Genomic DNA, 16354 nt, shown 5'->3' with positions numbered 1-16354 from the left:
GGGCATTTGGCAGTGTTCCGAGACATTTTTGATTGCCATGATTTTGGGCAGGGGTGCTACTGACATCTTAGGGAGTAGAGGCCAGAGATGCCCAGAACAGCCCACAACAGAGAGCTGTAGAATGTCGGCAGTGCTGAGGTGGAGAACTCTTGATTGAGAAAGGAATGTTTTCTATTTTACTTGTTTTCATGTGTTTAACACTATTCGTGGATTTAATTTCTTTGAGGATAGGGTCCATCCTTTTGTTTTCTCACTCAACACAACAAGTTGCCCTGAGTAGGCTCAAACATCTATTTACTGTTGATTCCCCTCTCTCTTATTAGCTATTCATCCTTTTATTGTCTTGGAGCAGAGCTATTGAGGGCAGTGCTGGTAAGCAGATGGTAGAGCTGTGGCAGAATCAGCATGGTTGGGAGAGCGGAAAGAACACAAGCTCTGGACTTCTCTCAACCCCTGCTTTCTCGTCTGTAAAAAAAAAAAAAAAAAAAAAAAAAAAAAAAGAGTTAATAACAGTGCCCAACTTAGGATGGTTGTATTTGAGAAAGATTGTGTTGCAAAAAATTGGGGATGCAGTAAGTGCTCAGTAGTGCCTTCTCAGGCAGCTGAACAGGAGATTGTGTGCAAGGTCCTCTATCTTAGGACCCTATTTTTTGTAAAAAGTTGCATAAAGGAGGGGCAGACATCTTACACATTTCCGAATTGTTCTCAGTTCTCCAGGAAGAAGAGAAAAAGAAAAGCATTTATAGCATTTCAGTAAAAGTTTCTCCATGATTGACAAAACAATTTTGAGGTTCCTAAGATGCACATTCTGCCTCAGGCTGGAGTAATTTTTAAAACTAAACTGACAGCAACTAGTTCAAGTTGGAACAGTCCTAACTTAATTATAGATACTTGCAGAGGTTCTTTCAAACAGGTGGGTTTCAGCAGCATGGTGCTATCTAGCAAAAGCTGTTGTTTACTTAGTTATTTGTTTGAGAGTCAGCTTAGAACATAAGGAAGGAGTCAGATTTGGGGTTGAATTCTGTCTCTGATTGGATCGGAGCCTCCGTTTTTCCTATTTGTAATACGGAAATAATGATTGTCTTTCAGAGGATGGTTATAAGGGTCAATTGACAACATATTTGTTAGACATTTAGCATAGTAAGTACTTCATAAATGACACCTGTAAAAGTTTTTGTTTGAAAATTTTCCTTTTTTGTGTGTGTGTTTGTTTTATTTATTTATTTTTTGAGACAGTCTTGCTGTGTTGCCTAGGCTGGAGTACAGTGGCACAGTCTCAGCTCACTGCAACCTCTACCTCCCGGGTTCAAGTGATTCTCCTGCCTCAGCCTCCCAAGCAGCTGGGGTTACAGGCACCGGCCACCACGCCCGGCTAATTGTTTTGTATTTTTAGTAGAGATGGGGTTTCACCATGTTGGCCAGGCTGGTCTCAAACTCCCAACCTCACCTCCTGGGTTCAAGCAATTCTTCTGATTCAGCCTCCCAAGTAGCTGGAATTACAGGCATAAGCCACCACACCTGGCTAATATTTGTATTTTTGGTAGCGACAGGATTTCACCATGTTGGCCTGACTGGTCTTGAACTCCTGGCCTCAAGCAATCCATCTGCCTTGGCCTCCCTAAGTGCTGGGATTATAGACAAGAACCGTCATGCCTGGCTTAAAACTTTCCAGTTTTTACATGTCATGTACATTTTTTGCTCAAGATTGCTTTGGCTATTCGGGGCGTTTTGTAGTTCCATACAAATTTTAGAATTTTTTTCTTCTGTAAAAAATTACATTGGCATTTTGATAGGAATAGTATTAAATCTGTAGGTCACTTGGGGGAGTATGAACATTTTAACAGTGTTAATTCTTCCAATCCATTAATACAGGATATCTTTCCATTTATTTATATCTTGAGTTTCTTTCTGCGATGTTTTATAGTTTTCAGCACACAGATCTTTCACCTCCTCGGTTAAATTTATTACTTAGTACTTCATTCATTCATTCTTTCTTTTTTTTTTGAGACAGGGTCTTGCTGTGTTGCCTGGGCTAGAGTGCAGTGGTGCGATCACAGCTCACTGCAGCATTGAACTCCTGGGCTCAAGTGATCCTCTTGCCTCAGCCTCCCAAGTAACTGTGACTACAAGTGTGTGCCACCATGTCTGGCTCATTTTAAAATTTTTTTGTAGAGACATCTCTCTCTGTTGCCCAGGCTGGTCTTAAACTCCTGGACTCAAGCAGTCCTTCTGCATCGGCTTCCCAAAGTGCTAGGATTACAGGTGTGAGCCATTGCACCTGGCCTTATTCTTTCTTGATGCTATTGTAAATGAAATCATTTTCTTTGTTTTTTAGATAGTTCATTATTAGTATATATAATAGAAACGCTACTGATTTTTATATGTTGATTTTAGTATCCTACAACTTTACTGCATTTATTCTAACAATTTTTTGGTGAAGTTCTGAAGATTTTCTATATATAAGATTATATCATCTGCAAACAGAGACAGATTAACTTCTTGCTTTCCATTTTTGATGTGTTGTATTTTTCTTGCCTAATAGCTCTGGCTAAAACTTCTAGTACTATATTGAATAGAAGTGATAAGAGTGGGCCTCCTGTTTTGCTTCTGATCTTAGAGGAAAGGCGTTCAGCTTTTTACCACTGAGTATATTAGCTATGGGCATGCCATATGTGGCCTTTATTATGTTGAGGTCCATTCTTTATACCTAATCTGTTGAGAGTTTTTATCATGAAAGGATATTGAATTCTTTCAAATGATTTTTATCCATCTATTGAGATGATCACATGATTTTTATCCTTCATTTTGTTAATGTGGTGTTAATTTTAATTAATTTACATATGTTGAACCATCTTTGCATCCCAGGGACAAGTTCCACTTGTTCATGGTGTATGATCCTTTTAATGTGCTGTTGAATTTGGTTTGCTAGTGTTATATTGAGGATTTTTGCTTCTATAGCCATCAAGGATATTGACCCATAATTTTATTTTCTTGTAGTTTCCTTGCTAGCCTTGTAAAATGAGTTTGGAAGGGTTGATTCACTCCTCTTCAGTTGTGGGAAAGAGTTTGAGAAGGGTTGGTGTTAATTCTTCTCTTTAAATGTTTGGTAAAATTCACCAGTGAAGCCATGATGTCCTGGAATAATATTCTTTGTTGAGAGGTTTTTGATTTCTGATTCAATCTCCTTACTTACTATTGGTCTCTTCAGATTTTCTATTTCTGTATTCAGCCTTGGCATAAGTTGTATGTTTCCAGGAATTTATCCATTTCTTCTAGGTTATCTAATTTGTCGGCGTATATTTGTCTATAGTAGTCTCTTATAATCATTTGTATTTCTGTGGTATCAATTGTAATGTCTCATCTTTCATTTATAATTTTGTCTTTTTTTTAGTTCAGCTAAAATTGATAAAATTTGTCAATTTTATCTTTTCAGAAAACTCTTGGTTTTATTAATCTTTTCTATTGTTTTTCTAGTCTCCATTTATTTTTGCTGTGATATTCATTTTTTTCCTTCTGCTGACTTTGGGCTGTTCTTTTTCTAATTCCTTGACGTGTAAAGTTAAATTTATTTGAGATCTTTCCTCCTTAATATAGGAGTTTATTGCTGTAAACTTCCTTGTAGTACTGCTTTTGCTGCATCTCTTAAGTTTTGGTTTGTTGAAAACCCAAAAAAACCCCGGAGGCATCATACTATTGACTTCAAAATATACTAAAAAGCTGTCATCGAAACAGCATAATAATAGCATAAAAATAGACATATAGACCAATGGAACAGAATAGAGACCCCAGAAATAATTCGTATTTACAGTCGGTGGCTCTTTGACAAAGTTGCCAAGAACACACAATGGAGGAAAGAGTCTCTTCAATAAATGGTGTTGGAAAAACTGGACATCCACATTCAGAAAAATTAAACCCCTTTCTCACACCGTGTACAAAAATCAACTCAAAATGGACTAAAGATTGAGGGGCATGGCTCAGGGGTAGAGGATTTGACTGCAGAATGGACTAAAGACTTAGTAAGATCCAAAAGTACAAAACTACTTGAAGAACACACAGAGAAAAAGCTTCTTGACATTAGTCTGGGCAGTGATATTTTGGATATGACCTCAAAAGTACAACAGAAGCAAACATAGACAAATGGGATTGTGTTAAACTAAAAAAAAATGCTGCATAGAAAAGGAAACACACAATAGAATGAAGAGACAGCCTACAGAATGGGATAAAGTGTTTGCAGACCATACATCTGATAAGGGGGTAATATCTGAAATATACAAGCAACCCATACAACTCGATAGCAAGAAAACAAATAATCTGATTAAAAAATGAATAAAGGACCTTAATAGACATTTCTCAATAGAAGACATACGAATGACCAACAGATGTATGAAAAGGTGCTCAATGTAACTAATCAGGGAAATGCATATTAAAGCCACAGTGAGCGGCCGGGTGCAGTAGCTCATGCCTGTAATCCCGGCACTTTGGGAGGCCGAGGCAGGCAGATCACTTGAGGTCAGGAGTTCAAGACTGGCCTAGCCACATGGCAAAACCTCGTCTCTGCTAAAAAATACAAAATCACAGTGAGATACCACCTCACATCTACTAGAATGGGTATTATCAAAGGCAAAAGGTAACAAGTGTGTTGGGAAAATGTGAGATAAAGGGACCCTCTTAGACTGTTGATGAGAATGTTAGTACAACCAATATGGAAAATAGTGTGAGTATGGAAGTTCCGCAGAATATAAAAACTGAACTTCTGTATGATCCACCAATCCTACTTCTGGGTATATATCCAAAGGAACTGAAATCAAAGAGATACCTGTACGCCTGTGTCCCTCGCAGCATGATTCACAATAGTCAAGATAATGGAGACGATGGAAGTGTTCATCAGTAGATGAATGGGTAAAGAAAATATGGTATATGTGTACAATGGAATACTCTTCAGCCTTAAAAAAGAAGAAATCCTGTCATTTGCAACAATATAGATGAACCTATTCATAAATGAAATAGCCAGACACAGAAAGACAAATACTGCATTTTCTCACTTGTATGTGGCATCCAAGAAAGTCAAACTCTCGCAGAAGCAGAGAGTGGAATGGTGGTTGTCAGGGTGTGGGAGATTAGGGGTACTTGGGAAGATGTTGGTTAAAGGTAAAAAGTTTCAGTTAGGATAAATATGTTCTGGAGATCTGTTGTACAGTGTGGTGACTGTAGTTAATGTGTACTTGGAAATTACTAAGAGATTAGCTCTTAAATGTTCTCAGCACAAATAAGTGTGAGGTGGATATGTTAATTAGCTAGATTTAATTTCACAAAGTCTATGTACATCAAACCATGTACATTGTAAATATATACAGTTTTTATTTTTTAATTATAACCTTAATAAAAGTGGGAGGAAAGTGATAAACTGTTAAAGGTAACAAGTTAACTTGTCACCCAACCTATTTATTAATTTTTCTATACAATATAATGTATTTTGAGAACATTGAGACTGGGCGCAGTGGCTCACGCTTGTAATCTCAGCACTTTGGGAGGCCGGGGTGGGCAGATAACTTGAGGACAGGAGTTCGAGACCAGCCTGGCCAACATGGTGAAACCCTGTCTCTACTAAAACTACAAAAAAAAATTAGCTGGGCATGGTAGCGGGCGCCTGTAATCCCAGCTACTCGGAAGGCTGAGGCGGGAGAATGGCTCGAACCCAGGAGTTGGAGGTTGCAGTGAGTCAAGATCACACCATTGCAATCCAGCCTGGGCAACAAGAGTGAAACTCCGTCTCAAAAAACAAAACAAAACAAAAAACATTGATGTTTGAAAATCCCCAAGCTTCAGAAGACTCACTGCTGTGTGTTTGTCCTCCTGTGGAAGTCGGCACAGATCTCAATGACTTGTTCTCATTTCACCAAAAAATGACCATTCTGCGTCATGCTATCAGTGCAGATGGAAAAGTAGCAGCAGTTTACAAAGTTACCACTTGAAAAAACATAACTAATTGATTTTTAAAAGTAGTTGATTGTTGCAAGACTTGACATTTCTCTAGTTAATTTCTGTGCCTGATGTTTTGCCCCTTACCATCTTCAAAATCTGAATCCACATCCAGGGCTTCTCTGTTAGGAGGCTCCATATCGTATCTCATTAATCCTGATAATTTCTCAATTTTTTGTTTGCTACATACCTACCTATTTTCTTAGGCTACCTTTATTTGCTTAGTAAATATAACATTTCATGTTCTGTTACTTTTATTTTATTTTATTTTTATTTTTGAGATAAGGTTCTGTTGCCCAGGCTGGAGTGCAATGGCATGATCATGGCTCACTGTAACCTCTGTTTCCTAGGCTCAAGTGATCTTCCCACTTCAGCCTCCTGAGTAGCTGGAATCACAAGTGTACACCACCATGCCCGGCCAGTTTTTTTATTTTTTGTAAAGACAGGCTTTCGCCATGTTGCCCAGACTGGTCTCGAACTCCTGGAATCAAACAAGCCACCCCCCACTCAGCCTCCCAAAGTGCTAGGAATACAGGCATGAGCCACTGCACTGGGCCCTGTTAACTTCCTATGTCATTTCCCCACTTTAATATATTTGAGGCCTAGTTCTGTGTTGTCTATGTATTTTAACATCACTACAGCATCTGGTGCAGAGAGGGGCATTCTGTAGTCATGGTACTTCTTATCTTTACTGTTGCTGATGAGCCATAACAAATTTGAGATTAACAATTCATAGATGGACCGGCCAACAAACACTATGTGGAGGAATAAGTGAGGCTGAAGCTGATGGATGATGCAAAGCGGAGATGTAACGTATTTCGTTGGGGAACCGGACAAATAAGCAGAGTAAGCCCTCTGATAGGGGAAGTACGGGCTGTTACGGGCACATAATCCTGGGAACATTAGTGGGAGGTGGAGGTCAGAGAGTTGAAGCTGAAACCTATTGGGTGAGGTGGAGTTAGCCAGGTGAAGTTGTAGATTTGGGGAAGAGGAGAGGAGGGGGAGCATCCTGTGTTTAGAACCAAAGAGAGTTTAGTGTGTGATTGTTGGGTGTGGGGGTGGGAGGGTAGGTCATAAAGGGCCTGGTAAACTGTTAAGAAATTTTAAACTTTATCTCAAGAGTGGTGGGAAATCACTGACAAGTTTTAAGTTGGTAGGTGAAGTGCTGGCTGGAAGAACGCCTCCAGCTTAGATATGTGAGGGTGGCCTGAGAATGGAGGCACCTGTAGTGATCCCCCAGTGAGAGAAATTGTAGCCTGAGCTGGCCTTGGGACTAGAAAAAGTGGACAAATGGCGGTTTAGGAGTAGAGTCTCTGTGAGCTGATTGAAGGGGGAGAGGGAAACATCAAGCCCAGTGCCCAGACTTCTGGGAGAATCTGGCTGCTACTCAGTGAAAGGAAGCCTGGGAGGTTTTTGAGGGCAGATGATGAGCCCATTTATGGACATATCGAGTTCAAGGATCTATAGGTCATTGAAGGGGAAATGTGAGCTTGAACCGTGCATTTAAGTTCAGAAAACAGAGCACAATGAATTGAGTTCTGGGAGTCTTTCCCATGTGAATGGTAACTGCAGCAGATGAGATAATAAGATCACCTAGTTAGAGGTGGGGGAGCAGAAGAGGGCTTAGGGCAGAACTCTGAAGAGCAACCTGCAAAGGAGACTGAGGAAGAATGGACAGAAAGCATGGAGGAAACCTTCAAGGGTGCATTTCAAGGAGGCAGTGGTTACCAGCATTAGCTCCTGCAGAGCCATGAGAATTGAGTCATTTCTGCTGGGCTTAGCAACAAGCACTTTCAGGGGCTTCATGGCAGAGTGACAGCATATGGAGATGCAGTACTTCCGTTGGCCTGTACAGAGCCTTCCCCCCACCCCCCGAGATGGAGTTTCGCTGCTCTGTCACCCAAGCTGGAGTGCAGTGACGTGATCTTAGCTCACTGCAACCTCTGCCTCATGGGTTCAGGGGATTCTCCTGCCTCAGCCTCCCAAGTAGCTGGGATTACAGGTGTGCACCACGATGCCAGGTAATTTTTTTGTATTTTTAGTAGAGACAGGGTTTTGCTATGTTGGCCAGGCTGGTCTCAAACTCCTGACCTCAAGTGATCCGCCCACCTCTGCCTCCCAAAGTGCTGGGATTACAGGCATGAGCCACCACGCCCTCCTAGTACAGAGCCTTTGAGGACATTAGAAAATGTGTGCATTTCTGGATGGACATAGTCCCTGGTTTGGTGAGTGGACGGTACATGGGACTTCAGCTCTTAGGTGCCACCTTAGCTGGGTGCACTTGTTTAGTATGCGGAATACACCTTCCATGCATGGTGGCCTAGGATATATCTGCACTGCTCAATCTAGGGCAGTGTTGCCTCCGGGACATTTGACAATATCCGAAGAAATTTATGATGGTTAAAACTGAACCAGAGAGGGTAGGTGCTACTGTCATCTAGTGGGTAAAGGCCAGAGATGCTGCTAAACACTCTGCAGTGTCCAGGACAACCCCCAACAACAAAGAATTATCGAGCCCCAAATACCAGTTGTGCTGAGAAACCCTGGTGTCTGTGAACCTTTCAGGCTTAAGGGGAAAGGCGGTGAGAGAGGGTGATAGCTGGAGGTGGGTGGACCTGAGAACAATCTCCTTACATACTTTGCTGCAGTCTCATTTGCTTGTGGCAGTTTTCACCTTGCCTCTCCCACCTCTCTACCATAGAACTCTTATTCATCACGTTGTAGGTTTCATCTGTTTATTCTTACGTAGCCATTTTCACTGTTCCCTCTCCCACCCCCGCTCTCCCTGAGCAGTAAATTCTGTGCAATCTTGTGTCCTTAATTTCTGTTTCTGGGCACACTGTAAAACATCTGTATTTTAATAGTATCTGTTAGGAAATTCTATTTTGGCAACCAAGTACGGGCTAATCTAAAGTAGCCCATACTTCAGTGCTGTGTTGATAAGGCTTTAATGCATAGTTAGCCCCTTGACTGTCAGGCTTGGAAAAAAGACAGGAAGTATTCCTTGTCTTTGGAAAGGAGCCTACTCTGGCTTTGGGAAGGAAAGCGTGCAAATGGTTCTCACCAGATAGGGTTGCAGCAGCTCTCCCAGCATTTTGGGAACAAATCAGATCATTATCTCAACAATGTCAAAACTGTGTTCCCAGATCAGTTGTTGTTTGAAACATTTGGGGCTGATACTGAGGAGAAGAATGAATTAGCAGCTCCCTCTCTTGGTGTTCTTTTTCAGCCTTCTCAAATTGCAGCACGAGAGTCCCTTAGACATGCTGGCTGCTCATTTGGTAATCTGTATTTTGCTCAGTACAAAAGGTTGCTGGCTAAGTTTTGTGAGCCCCTCTAATGTCAGGCTGACAGTGTCTTGGGTTCAATTAACAAGAACGTTTACAGTAACATTTTGTCAATGGGGAAGGACTTGAATTCACAGAACTGTCTTGGAAAGCCCTGGGTAAGTTTCAAGAGCAAAGTTGCCTTTTCTGTTTTCAGAAATATTTTACCCTGAAACAATGTATAAATCTAAAGCCTATGCAAGAATGAAAACAAGCTTGAATATTAAGATTTGGCACAGAGTGTGCGCAAGCCATGAGACTGGGTTAAAAACAGGAAGTGTCTTAATTTAAAGATGGTGATGGGGAGACAGATTAAGATAAACTGCTGGCCATGTTGAATCTGAAATAGGCAGGCCTTGGTTGTGGGCACGTTCCCTTCTGAATTACTGTTTGTGCAGATATATTTTAGACCTCTTTCTATTAAATTGTCTTTCACATTTAAGAGAGAGTTTCAAAGATAGGGCTAGTGATAAGAATTCTCTTCCTGCATGATAGGTACCGTTACATAAATGATATAAGCATGCTTTTCTTGTGTCTGTGTATAACTGGTCTGCCACACTACAAAAGAGTAAACCACATTGGAGCTTTTACATTTCTGTAGTGGACTAACCCATGCTGTGAAAGAGGAAGGTGGTGGTGGACAAAAAGTGGTAAGTTTTAGGTTGAGGGATGTTGATGTAAAAAAAAGCCTGAGATCATCTAACTTTTTTTTTCCCCCTTAGGACTGCAGGAAGTATTGTTAAACATCTGTTTAAGTTGCCTACACCATGAAATCCATAATCTTCGTTCATAACTATGATAGCATATGGTTTTCTGTAGTTAAGAAAACTATTTCTCATGTATTTCATGGTTTGGCCAAATCCTTTTATTACATTAGTACTAAACAATTCCTTATGATTTCTTGAGAAGAATATTTATTGTGGATAAATAAGGGAAAGTAAGACAATTATGAAACCTTAGTATCAGCAGTCATTCTAAACCACATTGCACACCTTCAGTAAAAGTGGTTACAAAAGGTTTTTCTCACTTCAGGCAGCTAGCAAAAGATCCTCCAGGAAAGAGTCCTGGCTTTTTCTTGGTGTTATTTTAGGTATTAACTCAGGAGGGCTTTCTGAAGGTTTGTTGGTGAGATAGTTGGGGGGTTCCTGAGCTTTTCATTGCTGTAGGTGAACTTGGTACTTACTTCTTTGGCTTTTAAACCCTCAGCAGCATGTACAGATGCCCTCACATGCTTTCTGGGTTGACTTTAACACTAAATAGCAGGGGTATTTCTCAAGAAAGTTTAAGAAAAGAATGCAAACAGATTTATTTGCACAGATATTTGTGACTTCTGTGAAAAAATTCCAATAGTTGTAATAGAGGAAATTTTTATAAACACACCCCTACCAACTAATCCATCGTGTATTTTTATGTGTGTATAGAAAAAATATGAAAGGAAATACTAAAATGTTAATTGCAAAGTTTCTCTGGGAATTGAATTTAATTAAAAATTTTTATCAAGATTTTTAAAGTTTTATAATGATCATGTTATGTTTGTGTAATAAAAATAAAATAGAGGCTAGGCACAGTGGCTCACACCTGTAATCCCAGCACTTTGGGAGGCTGAGATGGGAGGATTGCCTGAGCCCAGGAGTTAAGACCAGCCTGGGCAACATAGTAAAACTCTATTTTAAAAAAATAAAATAAGAGAGAGGGACAGTAAATGCAAATATATAAATGACAGAAATTTTTTTTTTTTTTTTTTTTTTTTTTTTTTTTTTTTTTTTTTTTTTTGAGACGGAGTCTCGCTCTGTCGCCCAGGCTGGAGTGCAGTGGCCGGATCTCAGCTCACTGCAAGCTCCGCCTCCCGGGTTTACGCCATTCTCCTGCCTCAGCCTCCCGAGTAGCTGGGACTACAGGCGCCCGCCACTACGCCTGGCTAGATTTTTGTATTTTTTAGTAGAGACGGGGTTTCACCGTGTTAGCCAGGATGGTCTTGATCTTCTTACCTCGTGATCCGCCCGTCTCAGCCTCCCAAAGTGAATGACAGAAATTTTATGGTCTGGTCAAAGAACTGTCATTGCATGAAATTATAGATATGGTCACATAGAGTTACCTTTTTTCGTTATAATCCCACCAATAATTGTAAAGTTTCTTTTCTCTTTTTTTTCCCTCCTACTTCCACAGAAAAACAGGACAAGGAAACCTGTGTGAATTTTCAGCTTTTCACCTTTTCTTCTCTGATTTTATTTCTTCCTCACTCTTACTCTAACAGTCCTCCCAGGCCTCTTGAGAGAATAGAGAAGACCCCCTCCCAGAACCTTCCTGTAAGATCTCCCCACTGACTTCCTGTAGTGGATGTGACTGTGTGCCAGGTGCCTGCCGAAGACTCCTGTCACTGACTGTGCCCTTTGGGAAAAGAGTAAACAGTGGCCTCCTCCTGTGGCTGACTTGGTGCATGTTCAGACTCTCCAACTTGCTGGTGAGAATTGCCAAGGAGTGGTTCATGGCAGGATAGAACTAAACTGATAGATGAAAGCTCCACAGTGCTTCAAGACAGGCTCCCATTCATGTTCAGCAGTTTTCCTTCCTTCAAAATAAAAAAACTAGCAGTCCTTAGGGAGGACAGTTTTTTCCTTCCTTTTCCTATTCTGGCTCCAACAGCTGTCTCAACACAGCCCGAGATGGGGATGAACCTGGCTTCCACTGGCAATAGCTGTATTGTGGGAGTGTGAGAGAGACGCCACCTTTTCCTCCCTCTGCCACCTTTTCCTCCCTCTGCCCGAGCCACCTGGCCCCTTTGTTCTTTCTCCTCATTGTTCTCTGGAGTACGAGTGGCTGTGACTCTATGACATAGGAACTAGGAAGCTGGGGTTGGGAGGGGAGCGTGTAAATCCTCACGCAGGTGGCAGTTATTGTCTGTGTGGAGGAAATAAGCCCAATTCTTCCTGGAGATGTGCTTTCATCTCCTAGCTTCCAGAGGGTGAAGTGAACCTTAATGGAGGTTGGGGGATTGTAGACACACAGTCCTGGGTTGAGGGGGCGGTGGTCAGAAAGTTCCCTAGGGAAATATACAAAGGAGAATTAATGCTGGGGACACTGAGGTGGGCTTTGGTCCTTTCCACATAACTGACACCTTTCATAGCAAGGACTTGCTTTCTCGTGTGGAATGTCAGCAGTTGCAACACCACTGGGTTGGATGCAGGATAATTATTCAGAATCACGAGTTACCTGTTTGCAAGCAATCACATTGTAGGTGGGATAAATAAGCAGTCTGTGGTAGGTTCCCCCCCTCAACCACCCCCCGACCAGGGGAGATTGTAATTTTAAGTATTGTTTTGGATATTGTTAATTCTAAAGCTCCAGTCTTAACTGGGTTTTATGAAAGCTGTTATAGAGTATTTATTCTAAAAAAAAAAACCCTCTTATTATTTAATAACACGGTGCCTAGCCACTCCTTTGTCTCCACATCCATACATGAAGCCTGATTGCAGATCTTGAACAGTATATTTCTTTGGACTAAGCAGCAAGAACAGATAAGATATCTTACCAAAACACCACTATCAGGGCCAAGTGGCGTGGCTCACACCTACAATCCCAGCCATTTGGGAAGCTGAGGTGGGAGGATTGCTTGAGGTCAGGAGGCTGCAATGAGTTATCGCGCCACTGCACTCCAGCCTCAGCAACAGAGGGAGACCCTGTCTCTAATAAAACAAAAACATTACACCATTGTCAGAAAGGGACTTGGTCTCCTTTGTTGGATTAAATTATCTCACGTGCAGGGTGGTGGCCAGCAGCCTAAGAAGATACACAGGCTCTTCACTGTAGATATTTGGCAGTGTGGGAGTTACAAGGTTAATTATGAGTGTAAGGCCCAGGAGTCTTTTCTTCCTAACAATTTCATGTTATCCTACTTCTTTTTCCATTCTTTCTCCGAACTGTCTTTGTACTTTATTAAACTCTTCTCTTTCCCAGACTCCAGAATAATTTCCTGTGATAATGTTTTAGCAGTTTCTCCAAGAGAAGGCTCTAGGAGTCTTTAAATCCAGCCCTCTTTCTGCTGTATCTTTGGGCCTCACATCTTGAGAGAAGTTGAGCGGTAGAAAGTAAAGCTGAAAAAGAGATGGGTGAGGGAGGAAAGCCAAGATGGAAAATGGATGGGAATGAATGAGGAACATGATGTGGGTTGGCGTGGCAATTCATGGTTAATACAACATGTATGGCTCAGTATAACCAGATTGTCATAAGAAGCTCAGGCAGCTCTCCCCCTCTGTTGCCTGGGGCTTTTTGCAGTTACAATAAAGGTGGAAAGATGAAGAATGAGAGCAAGCAGAAAACACACATTTGCATGTTTTCCCTCTTTTTACCCAGATTGAGTAGATGGGAGGCATAGCTGTTACCACCATGATGGTATTTCATACCAGATTCAATCTACTAGTTTGTTAGGTTTTATAGGCATGATTCCCAAATTTTGAATCTGAAGTTAGCTGTCAGTTTAAATTCAGAGGGTCCACAGTTTTTCAGATTTTTCTTGATTCTGCTTTTGGAAACCAGAAAGATGTTGAATTTACTTTTCATCTGACAATATTGCACGTCTGTGAACCCAACTGATCTGAAAGTGTTTACCTCTTAACTCTATGAAGTCAACAGGTGATCCTGGATGGCTGAGACAATGGCGAGGACCGGGTATAATGGTTACTCTCACCTGTGCTCCAGACTCTCCACTTGGTGCTAGAAATACAGCAGTGAACAGACATGTTCTTGCCTCCACACAGCTTGCAGTTTAGCAGGGCAGACTGACGACATTAAAAGACACCATCAGTGTTGTTATAATGGTGATAAGAGTTTCAAAATAAGGGGCCGGATGCAGTGTCTCACGCCTGTAACCCCAGCACTTTGAGAGGCCAAGGCAGGAGGATTACTTGAGCCCAGGAGTTGGAGACTACCCTGGGCAACAAAAGCAAGACCTTGTTCTACAAAAAAATATCAAAAATTAGCTGGATGTGTTGGCGTGCACCTGTGGTCCCAGCTACTCAGTAGGCTGAGGTGGGAGGATCACTTGAGCTCAGAAGGTCAAGGCTGCAAAGAGCTGTGATTCCAGCCTGGGTGAGTGAGACCCTGTCTCAAAAAAAACAAAAATAAAGGGAGCATGTAACAGGAGGATCTAATCTAACCTAGGCAAGAACGGCATTCTTGAGAAGTGCCTTAAGACCTGAAGGATTGATCGAATTGTCCGTGTGAAGATTGGCAGTGGGTGCTCTGAGAGGGAAAAATGGAAACGGCATATGCAAAGACACTGAGGTAGAAAGGGAGCTCTGGCCTGCTTGTGTGATTACTGTGGGAGAATGAACAGTAAGAAGACAAAAGTAGAAGAAGACCAGTCAGGAGGTTGCCTAACTAAGGTCAGTTAGCTGGGGATTGCCCAAGCCAAGACTCAAACTTATTTTTGTGAAGACCCCGCACCCTCCTCAGCAGTTGTTAAACAATATTTGATGATAGTATTCATGTCAACCTGGTACATATCTAAAAGATTCTTATGTGACTTTTTCTTTTCACATGGCTTTTTGACCTTTTAAATATAATATATTTTAATATTATGTTATTAGCTGCACAAAGGAAGGGTACTGCTCATTTGAATTAACCGGAAGAAACTTGGAATTTTGCCTGCCTTCTGCTTTAGCCCTGCCAAAATTTCTTTAATTCATCATATCACATTCTTGACTAATCTGCTCAAGTCTATACCATGCCTTGGCCTTTTTCCCTATGACAGTTTAGGAATCTTTAAAGAATATATTTTGAAATGTTTTTCTCTTGATCAGGGTGTTTGTGGTTAGATATATTGCATACACTGCTTTTATTTGCAGAATGAGCTATTTTTCTACCATGGGATCCTTTGTTAGAAATGAATATGATTGTGGCTGGGCTCAGTGGCTCACGCCTGAAGTCCTGGCACTTTGGGAAGCCGAGGCAAGAGGATAGCTTGAGCTCAGGAGTTTGAGACCAGCCTGGGCAACATAGCAAGACCCCTTCTCTACAAAAAATCAGAAAATCATCCAGGTCTGGTGGCACACATCTGTAATCCCAGCTACTTGGGAGGCTAAGATGGCAGGATCGCTTGAGCCTAGGAGGTTGAGGCTGCAGTGAGCCATGATTGTGTCACTGCATTCCAGCCTGGGTGACAGTATTTGTAAAAGAATGCAATTGTAATTTCATCACTTTTATTTTAAAAAATCGTGTATCAGGTGTGTGCTGTGAAAAGCAGTTAGATGTTGACTGTCTCTACCTTCTAGGGACTTAACTTGTGTTCAGAAGTATTTAAAATGAAATAATTCTCTCAGCTAATAATGACTAAATTACTGTGGAGCATTGAGGGCTACTTTGTGCCAGGCAGTCAGCTTTAAACACCTTTGATTTTCTCTCTGTGATGAGGGGTATACTGTAATTTTTATTGTACATTTGGGGAAACTGAGGCTTGAAGTGGCGGAGTTTTCTTAGAGCACACAGGTGGAAAGCGATGAAGCTGAGTCCTCAGCATATGTCTTCTCAGGGTCCTTGATCTTCAGCACCCTGTAATTCTGGTTCATTTTAGGCAATTATCAGAAGTCACCTCAAATGCCAAGAACCTGTGTAACACAGGGGATGAAGTAAATGTGAGAAATGTAATGAAGCGTTTCCATATAAACTATTGTAAAGATTTTGTTCCAGAGACCAAGTATGAGAAAAATAGAAGCCAATTGTTCAGTTTCATATTAGTCATCCTCTTCTACTGAACTGTTGGTAAATTCAAAGCTTCCCTCTATACGAATTTACTTTTATAGGAATATTATAAAATCTATACTTAGCAATATTAGAAAATAAACTGTACTTAATAGGGTTTAATGGAAATTAAACCCAAATATAATGGAAATCTGAATGAATGCTCATTTAAAAAATGTAATTTATAGCAGTGGTTCTCAGACTTTAGCATGCATTTGGGTCCTCTGGAGGATTATGTTAAAACACAGATAGCTGGGCCCCAATCCCAGACCTTCTGATTCAGGAGGTCTGGGACTGGCCTACAGATTTACATT

The 16354-nt window shown here is 41.1% G+C and overlaps 1 protein-coding gene across 4 annotated transcripts in view; it reads left to right on the top strand.

Moving 5' to 3' along the window:
* KANK1 (KN motif and ankyrin repeat domains 1) overlaps positions 1 to 16354 on the top strand; it is a 237957-nt gene that overhangs the window by 31138 nt on the left and 190465 nt on the right. The window contains exon 2 of one of the 4 annotated variants that reach the window (XM_023213206.1): positions 2998 to 3160. The exons of the other annotated variants lie outside the window; for them this stretch is intronic. The gene's annotated coding sequence lies outside the window, so the exon portion shown is untranslated. The remainder of the gene's footprint in view (positions 1 to 2997; positions 3161 to 16354) is intronic. 4 annotated transcript variants of the gene reach the window in all.

Source organism: Piliocolobus tephrosceles, chromosome 14, assembly GCF_002776525.5.
Source record: "Piliocolobus tephrosceles isolate RC106 chromosome 14, ASM277652v3, whole genome shotgun sequence".
Classification (NCBI taxonomy): domain Eukaryota; kingdom Metazoa; phylum Chordata; class Mammalia; order Primates; family Cercopithecidae; genus Piliocolobus; species Piliocolobus tephrosceles.
The sequence above is the reverse complement of the archived record's forward strand: the minus strand, read 5'-3'. Positions and strand labels throughout refer to the sequence as shown.